The sequence below is a fragment of the Poecile atricapillus genome, chromosome 2 (assembly GCF_030490865.1).
Source record: "Poecile atricapillus isolate bPoeAtr1 chromosome 2, bPoeAtr1.hap1, whole genome shotgun sequence".
NCBI classification, from domain to species: Eukaryota; Metazoa; Chordata; class Aves; order Passeriformes; family Paridae; genus Poecile; species Poecile atricapillus.
In genome coordinates this window covers 92,947,930-92,965,269 of record NC_081250.1, presented here as the reverse complement: position 1 = coordinate 92,965,269, position 17,340 = coordinate 92,947,930, and the positions used below count along the sequence as shown (strand labels likewise).

The window sequence follows — 17,340 nt, the reverse complement described above, 5'->3', positions numbered from 1 at the left end:
TGTTTAAGTACGATGTGAAAGTCAACCAACTACTGTATTACCTATGTTTGCTGTATGACAGGTGGAAATGGGTTCACTTGGAAAGCCAAAATGATCACTGTCTTTCAGGATAAGAGAGACTCAAAGTTTAAAGTGCTGAGTAGAGCTGTACTAGGCTACGCTTCATTTGTAAAGTTGTCTGGCACCCCACAAAGTGAAAGCCAAATATGCGTTTTCAGATGCACATAAAATGAATTCTTCCAAATTTGAAGATATTTTGAATTTCTTCTGTTGCTGAGGAGTTCACAAGAGCAAAATCTAGATGAGTGGTTTAATAATGGAGATTCCCTCTAGAGCTGTTTTCAAAAAAAAGGAAAAAATGTCCTGTGTATGAAGGAGTATAGTTGACCAAAACTTATAGTTGGACTGCAGAGATAAATAGAAATATTTTTATGGGCATTATTTTTCCTTTATTTTCTTCCCATTACTACTCCTTATGATGCACTGTGTGTGCATATATATATAATTAATTTTTTCTTTTCTTCAACCAAAGAATAATATCTGTTGGTTGCCTTCTCGATTTTAAAATGCATTTTAGTATAAAATAAATGCCAGTTTGAAGAGACTTTGTCAGGCTGCAGGGCGTTTTACAAGGCTGACATGAGATTTCAAAGGGTGATATCACTGACAGCAGGAGCCTCCCATGTCAGCTGTGGCAGGTGGTTGCCCAGCCTCCAGCATCCTGCAGTTTACAGAGTGCCTCTCTTTCCCTTTAAACACATACCTGAGTGCTATGGCCTCTTCCTCTAAGCATGACTTTTGTTTCTCTTGCATTCACAAGCAATTAAATCTCTTCAGCTGACTTTACTATCCTTCTGTCAGAGTTTCTAAGATCCACTGTCTCCTTTTCTTAAAGGGATGAGATAAAAGGAAAACAAGTAAATCCAGGCCGCATTATGTTGAAATGTTCCGTGTTCCATGTTTTGAGAGATTTCATTTAATTTAATCCCCAAATTACCTAATTGAACACATAGTTTGTGTTCCCTTCATTCTTATTTTTAAATGTTTACATCATGAAACTAAGGTTACAGAAAGCAATGTTTATAGTAAAGGAAGGAAACTACACGCCATTTTAAGACAAGAGGGCAGGCTAGAGCTTCAGAAGGGTGGAGTGGAGGAGAGGTGAGCTGTGGAAACTGAGCTGTGTGAGGAATGGTTGCAAATGTTTGTGTAAGGGCAGAATCTGCGGCATCCCTCATGAACATCACGATCTACTTGTAATTATGAAGAAAAAAGGCAGAATCTGTTTGGGGGTTTTTTAAAGGAAAAGTTTTGGTAGCAAGTCACCTAGAAAAGCAAACAAACATATTCATCCCAGTGTTTCAATCTTTGTTGTGATGAAAGAGAAGAGCAGAAATGGATTTCTGTTTGTGGCTTTTTAAATCAAAGGGTGGCACTAAATTGGAAGCTTATAAGCATTCTGAGGACAGAGAACAGACCAGTGGCATACTGAGATGTTAGAAAATTGGATAAAAAAATGTATCTGGAAAACTGGCTTAGTAAATCTGTACTAATTCACTCAGGGAAAATTAATCCAAAGAAACTGGTGTTCAATAGAAAAGACAAACCTGGAAAAGAGAATATAAAAACAATAATTGAAGAGGGACAGTGGTCAGCAAGTTGTTCTGTGCCTGTAATACAATATGTTGACATAAACAAGAAAGCTAAGTGTGGATTTTGGTCTGTTTGCCCAGAGGCAGCATGTCACTACCCAGGAAGGTTATAATCCCTCTCTGCATGAGACCGTCATGATTCCATCTGGAATAGAGCTTTCTGTTGTGGGCATCTCTTGGTCACAAGGGCATTAGTACATATTAAAGGGTTTGGAACAAACACAGACAAGAAATTACTATAAAGTTGCATGGGCAAAAAAAAGTAAACAAAAAAACCAAACAACCCCCAAAAAACTAAAGTTAGCTCAAATGTGTATGATTTATATTCTCTGGCTCTTTGTCTTCATAGGAGAAAAAGATGACAAGGGAAAGAATTGCTCAGGATATTTTAGAGTGGCATGATGGAGGAACCAAGGAATGATATTGCCCAAGATGAAATTTGGCTTGAATATCAGGGAAAACATATTTGTAATGAGTTCTGTTCAGCTATCCAATATTCCTAAAGTGAATGCAGTGCAGATTCAGTACATTCAATTTTGTAGTGTGTGACAGACAGTACACTGCATCTTCTGTTTAAAAAAACTGTTCTCTGAGTTTTGAGGAAGTTAAGCTTAAATTTCAGGTTTTTAAAATATGTTTTTAAGAATATTGTTTGCCATTTTAAAAAGTAAATGAGTAGTGCTACTTGACACGTAAGTTCATATGTAACATTGCATGCTCAACCCATAACAGGTCAGCAATTCCCATGCCAGTTACAGTGGCACACCTTCAGCACTGCCAGCAGTTTCTGGGCACACTCATTTATTTGCCACTAGGTGTCCTTTTAGTAGCTACTCTGCCGTAGTCAGTGCCAGCACAAACCTATTCATGAAGATCAATAGCCAACTGGAGGGAGTAACCTCACCATATTGACTTCAAGTGTGAAAATGGTTTTGCAGAGAATTTTGTATTAGTGCATAGATAGCATCCATTGGTAATTTATTCCCATTTTAGTGACCATTAGAGGTTAGCACCCTGAAGCATACGGCCTGTTCATTTTACCTGAGCTGTTTAAGCAAAGGCCTGGTTCCTTTCTAATATTTAGACCTGGTGGTTGAGACAAATATTCCTAGGATTCAGTTTAAGGCACTTTGGTGAATTCCCTCCCTCACTCTTAGAAATGTTTTCCTTTTGCTTCAGAACAATTCATCTGTCTACTTGTTCAAGATTCTTCATATCTCTGTTATCAGTTGGCAGAGGCTCTATTAATAGCCCCTCTCCCCCCAAGCTATAGCATTTAGTCATTTTGCATTTTCCTGATAAGCACTTCAAAATGGCTTGCAGCAATAACCTTCCAATCTCACTGGATCTCGTGTGTGAAGCAGCTGGGTCTGAACCAGGGTTAGACCTGACTGAGACATCAACTGCTACAGGAAACTGTGGCTGTCTTTTGGCCCTGACAAGGATTTGCTTTGGGTGGGGCTCCTGTGAGCATGGAGTGGCACTTACTGTCTGGGAGCACTTGAGTTTGCTGGGTCTCTGTCTTGGACGTGTTCCATCTCAGTTAATTGTAGTCTGTCTTCCTTTGCCACTCTTGACAATACATCATCCTTCAGTACTTCTTATTTCACAGTTTTTCCACTGGAGAGGAAATGGTGGTCTTGCTCCACTTCAAAATCAATCCCATTTTGTTGTTTATTCAACTTGTTCCCTTCTAGTACAGGTAATGTAAATAAATATCAGAAGAATAGCACCTTGTCCTTTTAGCAGCTCAGGTCCTTTCTGAGAGAGAGCTAACTTACGTTTCCCAATCTTAGTAAGGAAACCAGCTACAACAATTTAGATAGACCAACACAGTTACAACTAGGGCTATGTGGCGCTTTCTCTTTCAGTTCTTAGTGTAACTAACCTTGTATCCATAGGCCACTCCAACTTTTCTTTCAACATCTTGTTCATTAATGTTAGACCTTTTAGCCATAATCATTCCTGATAAATGATAGTTGATGCTGAGTATAGACTTAGATGGGAAATGTAGAGACCTCAATATGGATCAGTTTTTTTATTTTAAATCCTTTCCTACATAATTTATATAAAGCATAATTTAATTCAATAGCTTGTTATTTTGCCCATCTGGACATTTTTTGCATACACACATATACACACGCAAAAGCAGAGACATGCATGCATGCACAAAAGCAATGTCTTCCCAACAAAAATTTCCCTCATGTATTATTTTGAATCTCTGTGTTTACTTCAGACTTCAGTGCCTTCTCTGTATTTACTTACTTCCAGACTTCATTTGATTTCGAAAGCTAAAAATCTGATAGATTTATGGATGACTAAATATGGACTGTAGAGAGTCACAGATGAACTCTGTGAATAAATATCTGAAAAGTTTCTGTAAGTTTTATATTTAAACTGCAATCCAGATCTTTGCAAAATTAGTGACAGCCAAGCATGGAGATATGTTTTTTGACCTGCGTTAGACTAAAGTTATATATGGATTGTAAACTGAATTACAATAGAGTTTATGAAATTTGTCAACAAATGTTAGTTCATCTGTTTCCATGTAGGATTAAAAATTTTAGGAAACAAGCCTGTAGTGAACCTTCCTGAGTAAAGAATAAGCTATGCCTTAACCTGAGGGTCATTGTCTAATAGGTTTGCAAATCTGCAACATGGCTGATTTAATACCTTCCTTTACAATCCCTAAAATCCAAGCTGAAAGTTTCCTATTTCAGTTTAAGCCCCACTTCTTTAGAAAAAGAAATTGTTTCTATTTCTTGTGGCATCTCAGCTTTTACAACCATGAAAGTGATTCTAGCAGATGAAAGCAAAAAGAGGCAATAAACACAGAACTATTTTGTTTTCGTTGTCTGTAGTTCCCCTTCTGCTGAGTAGCAGAAAACTATTTTCCCAATCTTGTATGGTTAAAGGGCTTCCAGCATGATTTTTATAACCTTCCCTTCCTTACTATATCTGATACTATACATTGGCTTTTCTGTTTCTCTTCTTATACATTTGTCCTTTATTTTATTCATTTTTAAAAGAGATTTTCAGTGAGCTTCCAGTCTCTGAAGAACTCAAGATTTTGTTAAGGTGGTCTTTTCTTACATTTCCCATTCTTCCCTGCCATTGAGACAGTTTACACTTATCTCCAGTATACTGGTTGTTGAAAAAACATCCGTCTTCTATTTCCCTTAGATATGTGTCCTCTGAGATTTTTCCAGGTGTAATGAAATTTCCCTCCTGTTGATCCTCTGTCTTCCAGTGCTGTGGCTTGGATTGCTGCTACTGCAAGAACCATTGATTCCAGGATTTCCTGGTCACTTTCACCAAGCTGCTGTATCTTCTTCTAACCCATTTCTCCCCTTCAATTAAAACTCTTACATACGTACACACACACACACACGCACACACACACACGTATGTTTTAATTGATTTTTAATAGTTTATATATATATATATATAAACTTAATGGGTTCTATACCATGGTATCTTTACTGTTTTATATATATATATATATACACAATTTTTTTTTAGGTTTGTTATTTATTTTTTCCCTTTTCTGATGGAAGCAGATTTTCTCAGGGTAGCACACACTGTGTGGTTTGTGTCTTTCTTCTGATTTAGCATTTATGTTAGTGGGTCATTTCCTTTTATTTGTCTATGTGTTTGGTGTGATCCAATTCCCATCAATGCTTACGTTTAATGGAAATTGAATTTATCCCTTTTAAGAAGAAAGCAACAAAGGATTCCTCCCAGCTGGCCTGATTTTCAATATCCTCAATTATTTGCAATGTGTTCCAGCTTTGTTCTCCTCCTACAGTGTCCATGGCTGCTACTCTCCTTGGTCAGAAGCATAATACTGTGATTGAGATTCCTCAGGTTCATTCATTAGACCCTTTAGGCTATTATTTCTTGTAATATTTGAATGTTTAGTGCTGCAGCCCCCGCTGCAGACCTGTTTCTGGTGTGATATGCATGACACTCGAGCGGCACAGAAAATTAAGGTCTTAAAACCCGGGATGGGTAAGGAAGTGCAGAGTGATTTTGCTTTCAGTGCATAATCTGCAATGTAATACTACCCAACAGTGCTGCAGGAGTGCTGCTTACCTGAACCAAAGCTCCTGGTCCGAGGATCCAAGGTTCCTCTGCAGTGCATGTACTGTGCTTCCCAGGCATCCCTTTCTACCCCACTGTCTCTTCCTAATAATTCTGTCTTCCCAGAGTTTTCTTTTCAAACTCTCAGTAATTTTTTTTTTTTTTTTCCTGGATTGACAAATTCTGCTTCTTTGGTATAAATGTGTTTTTTAGATTTTACTTTACATAAGCATGGAAGATTTTTCCACAGCAATATTCAACTGATTCTGAAACTAAGTTCATATGTTTGAGCTTACTATTACAGTTATGGCCTATACTGGTTCCGTTTCTGTGGGGAAAATGAATCTGTCATTCATTAGCCAGTTTCAGTAGCCTGATGCTTTCCCTTTAATTTTAAACCATAGTCTTAGTGAATCACAGATTCACAGACAGGTTGGAGATGGAAGTAACCTCTGGAGGTCCTCTGATCCAAGCCCCCTGCTCAAGCAGGGTCACTGTGAACCAGTTTCCCAGGACTGCATCCCAATTGCTTTTGAATATCTTCAATGGTGGGGAGTCCACAGTATCCTTGAGCAACCTCAGCCAGTGCTTGGTCACCCTGGCAGTGAAAATGTGTTTCCTGATGTTCAGAGAGAGTCTCCTGTGTTTCACTTTATACTCATTTACTCTGATCCTGCCACCGGACACTTCTGAAAAGAACCTTGCTGTTCTTTCCACCCTTCCTTTAGGTATTTATACACTCTGATGAGATCCACTCTGAGCTTTCTCTTCTCCAAGCTGAGCAGTTCCAGCTCTCCCTCTCTCAGCCCTTCCTCATAGGAGAAGTGCTCTAGTCTCTTCATCATTTTTGTGTCCTTTCATTGGACTCTCTCCAGGTCCTTTATAATGGATATATTTAGAGTAGATATAGGAAAAATAAAATAATAAATCTGAAACATTAATAAAACTTTTAAGGAAGATTTATAAGAACAGGATAAAATGCCTAAATCAGCAACAACAAGGAGGAATATCCTCAATTCCATCTCTTCATTCCCACCAATCTTCTCTTGGTATGACTTATATTTTGATTTCCATTATGTAAATAATTAGAGGCTTTCAGATTATCCTCAAACAACTTTTTTTTTTTTTTTTAAATGAAACCTTTACTTTGAGACACAAATCAAGGACTCAAGTTGTGTTCCTCTGATTAGTTATGGTTGAAACTTATACTTTGAGTCAAGAATTCCCCAATGTATTTGAGTTTTTCAACAATTAAAAATTTGGTTTTAAAAGACATCTTCTGCTGAATTAGAGCATTCCCAGTCCTGTCCTCTGAAACACAATGTCTGAATGATTTCTTTCTTTCTTAGAGGAGAAATAAGGCTTATATTTTTTGAACATATACAAAGTGTCTTTAGCCTATGAATTGCTGTAGTCCACAGTCACAGCTTAATTAGACTGTAAGCACTTAGGTTGTTTAGGTTTCTTAGGACAGCATATTCAATGGCTTGTACTGAGAAGAAACTTTCATGGTCAGAGTGGGTAACAGGTTAGGTTATTCCTGTGGCTGTACTGAACTGGCATATTCAAATTTCACCAATTTTTGGAGTATTTTGGCCAAAAATGGACTGTTCCTGAAAGAAACATTTTCCAGTCTCTACTGCTTTGTAATTTTACCATCTTTTTAGCAATATAGCAAGTGAAAAAAGGAAAAACTGTTCTGCTGCATAAGTAGTATATAAGTAAATAGTTGAAGGAATACCTACTGCCTGCAAATCATTGTCTAATCAAGTGCTAAAATACTACATCAGTGAAATTTTAGTAGAAGTGTCAAGGCTTCAAGCAGGATAGCTGCATTCAGTCATCCCTGAGACCTGTCAGGACTCCTTTCTAGAGAAGCCACTACAAATTGAATCTCCTCCACATTCCCCATTTTCAAACATTATTTTGGATTATTTTGACTAGATTTTAAAATATATTTAATTCCCAGGGAGACAATTTTATTGGGACATATTGCTTATACTAATGTGTGGCTATTTTCTCTTGTTTCCTGGGGACACCATTCATTCCATGTGACAAATAACTGAGGCTGTGACTCGATCTTCTCGAGTGTGGCCCGGCTAGCTCAGTGATGAGGTTTCTCTTCACTTGGGTTTCGAGCCAGCATATGTTTGTGGGGTTCACTGATTTTCTTCAAGAATCCAAGTCTATAGAGCAAGTAAAGAAATCAGGGGGGGACTCTCTCTCTGGTTTGCATTCCACAGTTTATTTCTGTGAAGGGGAATCCAAAGGACGAGAGACCAAGGATTTGGGGTCTGGGGGTCTCTTTTAACAGGGTTTCTCGGAGGGTGGGAACATCAGAGAAAGAACCAATTATTTTTCTCAGTTAGTACATCTTACAAACTTTCTACAAATCAAGGTTACACACACCAAGATAAGAAATAAGACACCAACTTCTTCAAATGCCCACAAAGGTGTAGGAGTATTCTCCACAGAGGGGCAGAGGGGGAGAGAGGGGGGGCTTGGTTTCCTGGCAACACAAGGGGGAAAGAAAGGGAAGGCAAGGTAAGCATGCCCTCCCAGCTTCCATAGCTCAGAGGCATTCTGGGACAGGAAAAACAGAGTTACAAACTTCTGTGTTGGAAAGAAGGGTCTCCTGGGCTAAAGAAATTTCAAGCAGCTGGAAATGCCAGCAGGGTCCTCTCTTTACTCTATCCGGCCTCGCCTCTCGCAGTGGAGATGAGGAGAGAAACTTCAGTAACCATGGTAACTTGACGCCAGGTAAACAATTAGGAGAAAGAGAAGCTGGGGGGAAATCACAACTAAAAGAGGGGAAAAGATATATTTCAAGCTATCAACTACAACAAGGCTGCTTCATACTACAGTTGCTCTTGCATAACCTGGAGATCTCTCTGTCCTTGGAAGGCCTTTGCTGACTCTTGGAGGAGAACTGTGTCTGCTCTTGGTGTCTTGCTGTAAGAGGGTGTACCTCCTTGTCCTGGCTAGCTTTCTCTTTAGTTTCCTGCAAACAAGATGGTTTTTGTAGGATGAGTGTTCATTTACAGGCAGGATTTACCTCAGAATGAACCTGTATTTAGGAAGAACAAGACAATTTTAAATTGCTTGAATTCCTGTAACCTTTGAAGATCAAGGGAACCTGTTTGTGGAACACCACGTTCTGTGTTGTGTTCTGAGACTGGCTCTAAATTCAATACTTATTTTTTTGAGTAATGGCAAATGAAGGATCTTAGTTTCAGTTATAACTAAGATTCAGATATTTTCTGGTGCTCCTTGGGTGCTTGTGTCACGTGCTATGGATTGTTTATATTACCAGAGCTATTACAAACTCAGAGCTATTAGAATGATTTAGTCACCTGCACAAGAAAGGCTGGACTACACAGATTTTATGGCGTCTTTGGGAAACACACCATCATTAGGATCCTTCTTGCAGAATTTTCTCCTGTAGTTCTGGATCTGTATCTCATACAACTTTTCTATTGCTGGATGCCATCCAAATGAACATCCCTGTAGGCTTCAATGTTTCTCTTGATGTTATCAAGACTGATTAGAAAACCAGGGAGCTGGAAAAGACAAGTGACAGGAGGGCAATCTTTGTTAGATTTCTCCTGAGGGCATTTGGCACTGGCAGAGTTCCACTGTTTCTACTGACAGTAGGAGTACTCTCAGGACCAGACACATGTTCAGCCACGCACACAATGCCTGGTTTTATAGGTGTTCCCACAAACCACAGCTTCTACATTGGTACAATGCTAGGGGAAGTACCCAAAAATACTTTGAGCCATTGAGTGTGGGTCTTCACATTTCTCCAGCTTGCTCAGTTGTTCTTAACCATTTTGATTTGGTTGGCTTTTGTGCTCAGTGCATTTTACTGTGCACCTCATGTAGCATAGATATAGATGTGGCAAGGATGTTGTCGTGGTTTTGAACTAGTAATTAACAAACAAGGGGGAAAAAAAGAATTATTATTTTTCTGCTGTGAGATATGGATTAAAATAAGAGCAAACCAGGCATAAAACTTAAAAGGAATAAAGAAGAGTTTATTGACAAACTACAAGAATAAGAACACCAGAATAAACTTTTAGAAAAAAACCTTTTCATTTCTCACTGCTCACTATTCTTTTGTTTACATGACAACAGAGACAAAAACTGTATAATTTTGATGGTTTAAACAGTTCTAATTCTTTCCATAGTCTTTTCCTCAGTTTCTGTAGAGAAACAGAAGTTCCTTTCTGTTAATTTATGGAGTTTGTCACAAGAAAACTATTTTTGTTGTAGTTTCTCGTTTCTCTGATATCAGCTGCTCAGAGCTACTGTTATTAAAGCCCACCCCTCCCATTCCACATCACTCTGAAATGTTATAGGTCATTAGTTTGGGGATAGTATTTTTAAGGATAAGTGAGTCAAAGGCAAAAAGGTATTCTTCATCTGCTCCTGTGAGCTTCACTAGAAAAACAGTTTTCTCATTGCCTCTCAAGGCTTCAAATCTCCCAGCACTTCACTATACCACAATTACTCCACTTTTTACTCAAATTTACACTTTGAACACTTTATTCCTCCCCATACTCTATTATGAATTAAAGGAGTTTTTTTCAGGACTTCATTGTCTATTTCCATAGTTTTAACAGAAAGATATTTCAGCTTAATTAAAGCATCTTCTTAATTCTCTACCTTTCTTGAAGTTTTCTTTTCTTTCTTACCACTAGTAGTTTATAAAGTCTCTTTTCATGTGGATCACTTTCCTTTTCTCTTTCTGGACGAAAAGATTAATCCGCAAGTTTCATCTGGATAAGAAAGAGTTAAAATCTTGCCCAGGCTTTTGTAGATAGTTCTGTGATCTCTGCCGGAGCAGCAGCTAGAGCTGTCTTTGATAGAAGATTCTTCATGGCTGCTTTGCAGTGTGGTTGCTGTCTCAGCCTGCCGCAGGTCTAAAGCTTTTCTTCTTTACTCGGCAGTTTTCTGGTAAATTCTATCACAGCAAAACCTGCAGCCAAGCCAGGAACCGGCCTGGCCCGGCTCAGCCCGGGGCAAGCCCTCGCCGGCCCCCATCTCCCGGGCGGGAGAACGGCAGGCCCAGCTCGGCCTCCCCCCACCCAGGCCGCATGGCCTGGGCAGAGAACGGGAGGCCAGCCGGAGCTCCGCCACTCTTCACAGCCAGGAAACAAAGAAGCACTACAGACTTCTGGGTGTACACTTTAAGGTGGGGTTCACAAGTTGATTTTACTTTTTCAATGGCTAAAACTGCTGTCAATTCTCAGCAATGACCGATAATTGGTCAAGAGAAAAGACTCCCAGGAGACTTCAGCAACTTTAACTTTCTTAAAGGTAAAGGAACTTTATGACAGATGTGTAAATAAATGTGGTAAATGCAAGTGGCAAGGAAAAATCTGGGTCCATCTAATACAGGAGACTGATATACAGTCTTTTGTATTCAGTGATGTTCATCTTGCTTGTGCACTGTGTTTGCTTAATCCCTGCTCTGCAGCGAAGGCCCTTCTTGGCCCAGCCTGGTACCAGCTGTTGAAATACTCTCAAAAAGTCCTCCATGGCTCAAATTCCATTATCCTGTGCTATAAGTAATGGACTTTCATTGATCTAATTCTCTTGTGTTTAGATCTTGGAGACTGAGGAAAAACTTGGAGTTTAATTCCACTGTAACCCATGTTTTCCTTGGATACGGATACAAGATTGGTTTTCATCACAAGAAAAATGGCATTTTTACATCAGAACTTGCTAGCAATTTCAGTGACTGTGGAAGATACTAGCAATAGTTTTGTTCTTATCACTGATACAATGAATGGGAGGTAGGAGAGCATTCCCCCAGGCGTGAACTTTGGCTTGGTTTACACTTGTTCTCAGCTTCATGAGTGATTACCATCTCTGAGAGGAAGCATGTATCTTTACTGTCAAGAAAATGATTTATTTTGTTTCTTATTTTAAACACAGATATGTTTTAAAGGCAAGACAATACCTCTTATCCAACAGAACAAGGAATTCAGTTTGGCATATTGTAATTGCATAGGACTTTGAAGACAAAGAAGACAAATAGTTTTAGGCTAGTAAATAGTGTGGGAGATTGTCCTCCTAACTTCCCTTCTCACTTTCCTTCTGCTGACTTTAGGGCTACAGCACATAGTAAAGCTCTGCAGAGAACTCTGATACAATGTGGATCACAAAAACACAGGATCATTTCGTTTGGAAAATACCTCCAAGGTTATCAAGTCCAACCTTTGACTCAGGACCACCTTGTCAACTAGACCGTAGCACTATGTGCCGCGACTGTGACTCCACCACCTTCCTGGGCAATCCATTCCAATACTTAACGATCCTTTAGTGAAGGAGCTCTTTTTAATGTCCAACCTGAACCACCCTAAGTGCAGCTTAAGTCTGCGTCCTCTCATCCTGTTGATGATTTCCTGGGAGAAGAGGCTGACCCCTACCTGGCTACACCCTCCTTTCAGGTGCTTGTAAAGAGTGATAAGGGTCCCCTGAGACATATAAAATATGAGTAAGGGACTGGTTTCTGTAAAGCTTGCCTCACTTTGCTATGTGGTAGTCCTACAGTTTTGCTCAATGGATCACTCTGAAGGATTTGTCTTCATTTAATTGAATTTGGTTTAGTGCCTTCTTCATTTTATTAGAAAGAAAATACTGTATGACTAACACAGAGACTTCTCTATCTAAAGTAACATATTAATCACTGTTCTGAAAGTTCCCCACCATGGAAGTTTTGTATTTCAATTTTTTTTAAATTTTAATGAAAAAAATTCTTTTTTTTTTTTTTTTTTAGGTGAAGCACAGCAGGCTTCCCTGTGGTTTAATTTTATTACACTTTTTGGTGCAATACTGTAGATAGTATAACTGACACATTTTCTAAAATCTTGACATCGAGTAGAAGCAGAATGCATATCAGCAAACTTAGATGCTTAGTAAGAAAAGTTACAAGCAGACTTTAAACTTCTTTTAAAGAAGCTCATCATTACTTTTGTCAAAGTTTGATGTTATACAACAGTCTTGTCAAAATGCTTATCATATGAACTTACCATGTCCCTAAAATTCTGTTGAAATCCCCTCAATGCATTCTCTTTATATCTCCATGGAATATATTGTTGAAGGTACATAGGAAGTAAATATTTTTTATAATGAATAAATGTCTTCTATTCCCATTTACCTCTGAACCTGCAATATGAATTGGCTACTTATGTTTTGGAAACAGCTGAAAAAAGTTAAGTGGACTGAAAACAAGGAAAGATCAGATCTAAATGAAAACATAATATATTTTAAGTTTTTTTGGTTTTATTTCTAGTCCATTGACTTCATAACCACTTTACTAATTGTATACCTGCAAAATACAGTAATCTTATATTCAATAAGATTATTTCAATATCTGTGCAGAAAATCCTATCTTCTATGTGTTGGTATTATGTTGTGTATCAGTGTCAATGAAAACCTGTCACAAGCCTTCTATATTTTGTTCCAAGTAATTTATTTTAATGTGTCATCAAATGACCCCTACAAACCTTGTATGGGAAAACTGCACAATAAATGATGCTTTATGGAAACATTTCTTGAGATGATAAATAATCAATCAATCAATCAGCCTTAATAATGTATCTTGAGCTGGTGAATGTAAGGATTTATGTAGAGAATATTCTAACATGTTATTATAAGAACCACAGCAGTACATGGAGAAAAATGAAATTGCATTTCTTCTTTCCATGCTTTTTCTGCACTGCATCTACACTGCGGCGTATAGGAAAAGGCTGTACATCTCACAGCAAGTAACATTTGTAAGAGGAAATTAGCAATGTTTGCAATTACTTTAAGAATTCTTAAAGGTGCAGTCATGCCAGGTGCAGAATGCTCTCAAATTGTGATGGGTTCAAGGCATTTTGATTATTTTCAGCACTTCTTCAGGACCACCAGAACAGTATTAAACCCTAGAGATGTAGTCCCACTGAGGGAAGAGCTCTTTCTTTCGGGCCAAACATACTCAGCAACAAGTCAGAAAGTCTGAAGGTGTTGCACATTGCAACATACATTCTTCATTCTTATTGATGCCAGCAAGCACTTTAGAAATATTTAATAAGTCTGGCAGTAAATGCCATATTATTTCAGGACAGTGATGCACCCTACATTTGTTGCTGCCAACATATGATTAAGAAAGCAGAGACAATGTCAGTTTGAAGGTAACTTTGCCATCGCACTTTAAAAGTATCATGGTAGTAGCTGATAGCATCTTCAAAATCAGCAGGGTGACTGAGATTGTCACCACTGTCAGCGTGAGCTGGGAGGAGAAGTCAGTTTCTAGACAGAAGATGTGCCCTTGCAGCAACACTTGGTGCAGGGGCACTGAGTTCCAAGAGGTCATTCGGAAGAGAGGAATTTATTTATCTTGTCTTTATCTAGTCAAGTCAAGTCACAATCTCCACACAGGGGTCAGCTTGCTTAGTTTAGATATTGTAGCCTCAGCAGAAATTCTGTCTTCTGACTCTCTGAGGATAATGTTCAACTCGTATGGTTTGTTCAGCCAGAGAAAAGCTGCAAACTACAGTGTTGTGACTCTTCACCACTCTCTTACCAAATGCCAGTACAACAGCATGTGAAAAACATGTTGGGGAAGACTTTCAAGTTGCATATTCCTGTGCTCTGAACTGCCTGTATTGGAGACTGGGAAATGCAACAGAAAGTTTCCAAGAAAAGAGGACATTGAGAAATTTAATCTTCTTTCCACTGAGGCATCCTGCCAGGAAAGACCTACTGTAGGCAAAATTTGGGCGAAAAGTCTCTTCTCAGAAAACAACAAGTTTGTTTGGGGAGGAAGCATAAAGACAACTGGTCATGTCTTTAATTCCTTATTATGTTTTGCTTAACCTTGGCATTAGTGGAGTAATTCAAGCCAGGCTTTCAAAATCTGCCCCAGTGTTTCAAAAAACATGTTGCCTGAAGTTAAATGTATTTTTCAGAGTCATAGCAAAAATGCCATTGGAAAGGCTGAAGCCTGGGAGGTGTGAGGTCACACCATCACCACACCAATAATTTGGCTGGAGAATGTTTTGTGCTAGTTAAATTGTGGACCAGCTAGCCATATTATAGCCAGATTAGCAATGGTGGAAGATGCTGGAGGGAATGAACACTCAAAAATTAACTTAGACCTATATGGAGATAATGGAATACATATGAATAATTTGGGGGATTTTATCAGTGTGCTTTCAAGTTTTAATTAAATCTGCCAGTTTTCTTCTTTTCTTTTTCTTTTTACTGTTAAACTTGGTGACTTTCCTTCCCTTCCATCTCTTTTTCTCTAGCCGCCTTTTTAGTGATAATCCACCTAACTGTAAATTTTTCTTTTTTTGCATCTTGCTCTTCTGTAGCTTTTCTTGTTTTCTCCATATAGGTTTTTTCCCCCTTGTCTTTTCCCATCTTTGCTACAACGTTCTCCCTTTTTTACTATATTCCTTGCTCCACTCCTAAAAACTTTTGGTTACATCTGCTGTCTGCCATTCCAGAACTGGATCTCCATCTTTCCCCTTCAGTAACACACTGACTTTGGTGGGAAAGCAATGATCTCCTCTTTTTATTTTTTTGTCCAACAAGACATTGTTCTTGTCTCCTATTGGGTGAAAGCAGGACCAAGCAAACCTCTTTTCGATTCTTCTCCATGAGGGCCTTTTGCCCTAAGAGATGTGGGTGTGGTGAGCTCAGATAGCCTGCTGATGCTTTCATTGCATGGGCCACAGGGAGGGGATGTACCTTTCATTCCCTCCCCTACAAAGAGCCCTACCACAGCGTCAAGATGATGAGAATCACTGAAGCAGAGGGATGAGCCTTAGGGCGGGAGGGGGGAATAAATAATGGCTTGTTGTCAACCCTCCCTTCTGCATTAGGCTGCCAGATGATTGCTTATTCCTTACTCCCACCCACACGCTTCATGCCACCACCAGCATTTTTGGTCCTTTGTGGCTGAGGTTGTGGGCTAGTCAGCTGATGAGTCAGCTCCTGTAACCAGTGCTTTTCCAGCTCCCAATGGCAGGGATAGCTTGGGTGGAAGAGTTTCAGCCAGCACTATCTGCCTGGAAGATGGGGGCTGCTTGGGCGTGTTAATTGATTTATTTAGAATTTCACCATTCTGCAAATAAAGAGCAGGTTTCCAGGGGTGTGCAATTCATCTCTTCTTGTTCTCTTTGCATATGCTCCGATGCAGGAAGTTTTGAAGCTACACCCTGTATACCATCTGTTAGTACGGGAGTGTGGAGTGAATGGGAAATTCAAACTTTGAATAGGTCGGTCAGGAAATTCAAAGTTTCATTCTCACAGCAATTAACTGCATGTTGGTCTCAGATGGTACTGTAGCTCATCGGGTTAATGTACAAAGCGAATCTTGCGCCACAGCTGAGCTTGGCACTGGGACCGAGTGGGAGAAGAGAAGATCAGAGATTCGAAATACCTTTGTGCCTCCTCAATGCTGGGCAGGCCTGGGCCTCTTTAGTGCTTCCCAGGGGTCAGAACACCCTCCGGGACTGGCACACGCAGCCTCTCGCAGCTCATGTCAACTGGGGAACATCTGGCCAATGGAAAATACATCAGGCAGAAGAATGTTCCAGCTGCCCCGTTCCCAGCCTGCCCCATCCTGCCTTGATTCCATCAACTCCCAGCTCTGCTGCCGTGGCTGATCGTTAGCTACTCCAGCTTCTTCTCTCATTCTGCACATCAGGCAGAGGCTATGCTGTGCTGGGCTGTTTGAACCACCACATGTGGAAGGCTCAGTCTCAGCTACTGACTAAACAGCTACACAATTAGTTTTAAACTAATATCTACAGCTGCACTATTTGCTGTCCTTCTCAGTCTGCCTCGTACGAGCATATTTCCAGGCACTCTTCAATAGTTTTAACCAAGCTAGACCTTAATTTACATTGCGGTAGCAAAACACTCTTTTTCCCCCCTTCCAGGCAAAATCTGGCCATTTTCAAGTATGTGCAGTATGTTGGGGCAAAAGGAAGAGGGTGAGGGTAGAAGTGATTTTGTGAGTATGCTTGCTGTAATTTTTATAACTGAGTTATTCAGAAAGCCTTAGGTTTGAGTCTAATGGCTGTAATTTGTCACAGTGCTTAAACCTATTTCTAATGAAAGAATACCTCTTAGTAGATATTTAAAGTCAATTTATTCATTAAAAAATGATTTATGGTACACTAATCTGAAGTGGTTTGATTTTGGATTATTAGTTGAGGTATCAGTGAACTCTATTACATTTCTCTGGATAATTTTCAGATTAAATAAACTCCACAAAAGGACTAAAAAAAAGAATAACTTATAGGCAGATTTGCAGCTAATCCAAATTACTGGATGTGTGTTCTCTTATATATATAAGTGATGTACGGGTCTTTCAACTACTAGGTGCAAGATATTAAGAGCCATGGAGGGAGTGAGGAAGGCTTGCAGTTATTATTTGGAAATTGGCATATGAGAAGTCATTGTTATCCTGATTTCACTATACTAAATTACTGACTAATTCTTCTTCTAGAATTGAAGATCCAGTGGGACTTAGCAACATGGATTAGCTGCCTGCTTGCATCTCCTTAGAAAATGGAGCAATTGACCACACTGCCTT

General features: G+C 39.3%; 1 protein-coding gene across 1 annotated transcript in view; it reads left to right on the top strand.

Annotated features, from left to right (window-relative positions):
- The window catches only part of AHRR (aryl hydrocarbon receptor repressor), an 84,158-nt gene that overhangs the window by 26,282 nt on the left and 40,536 nt on the right, over positions 1-17,340 (top strand). The gene's annotated exons all lie outside the window — the stretch shown is intronic.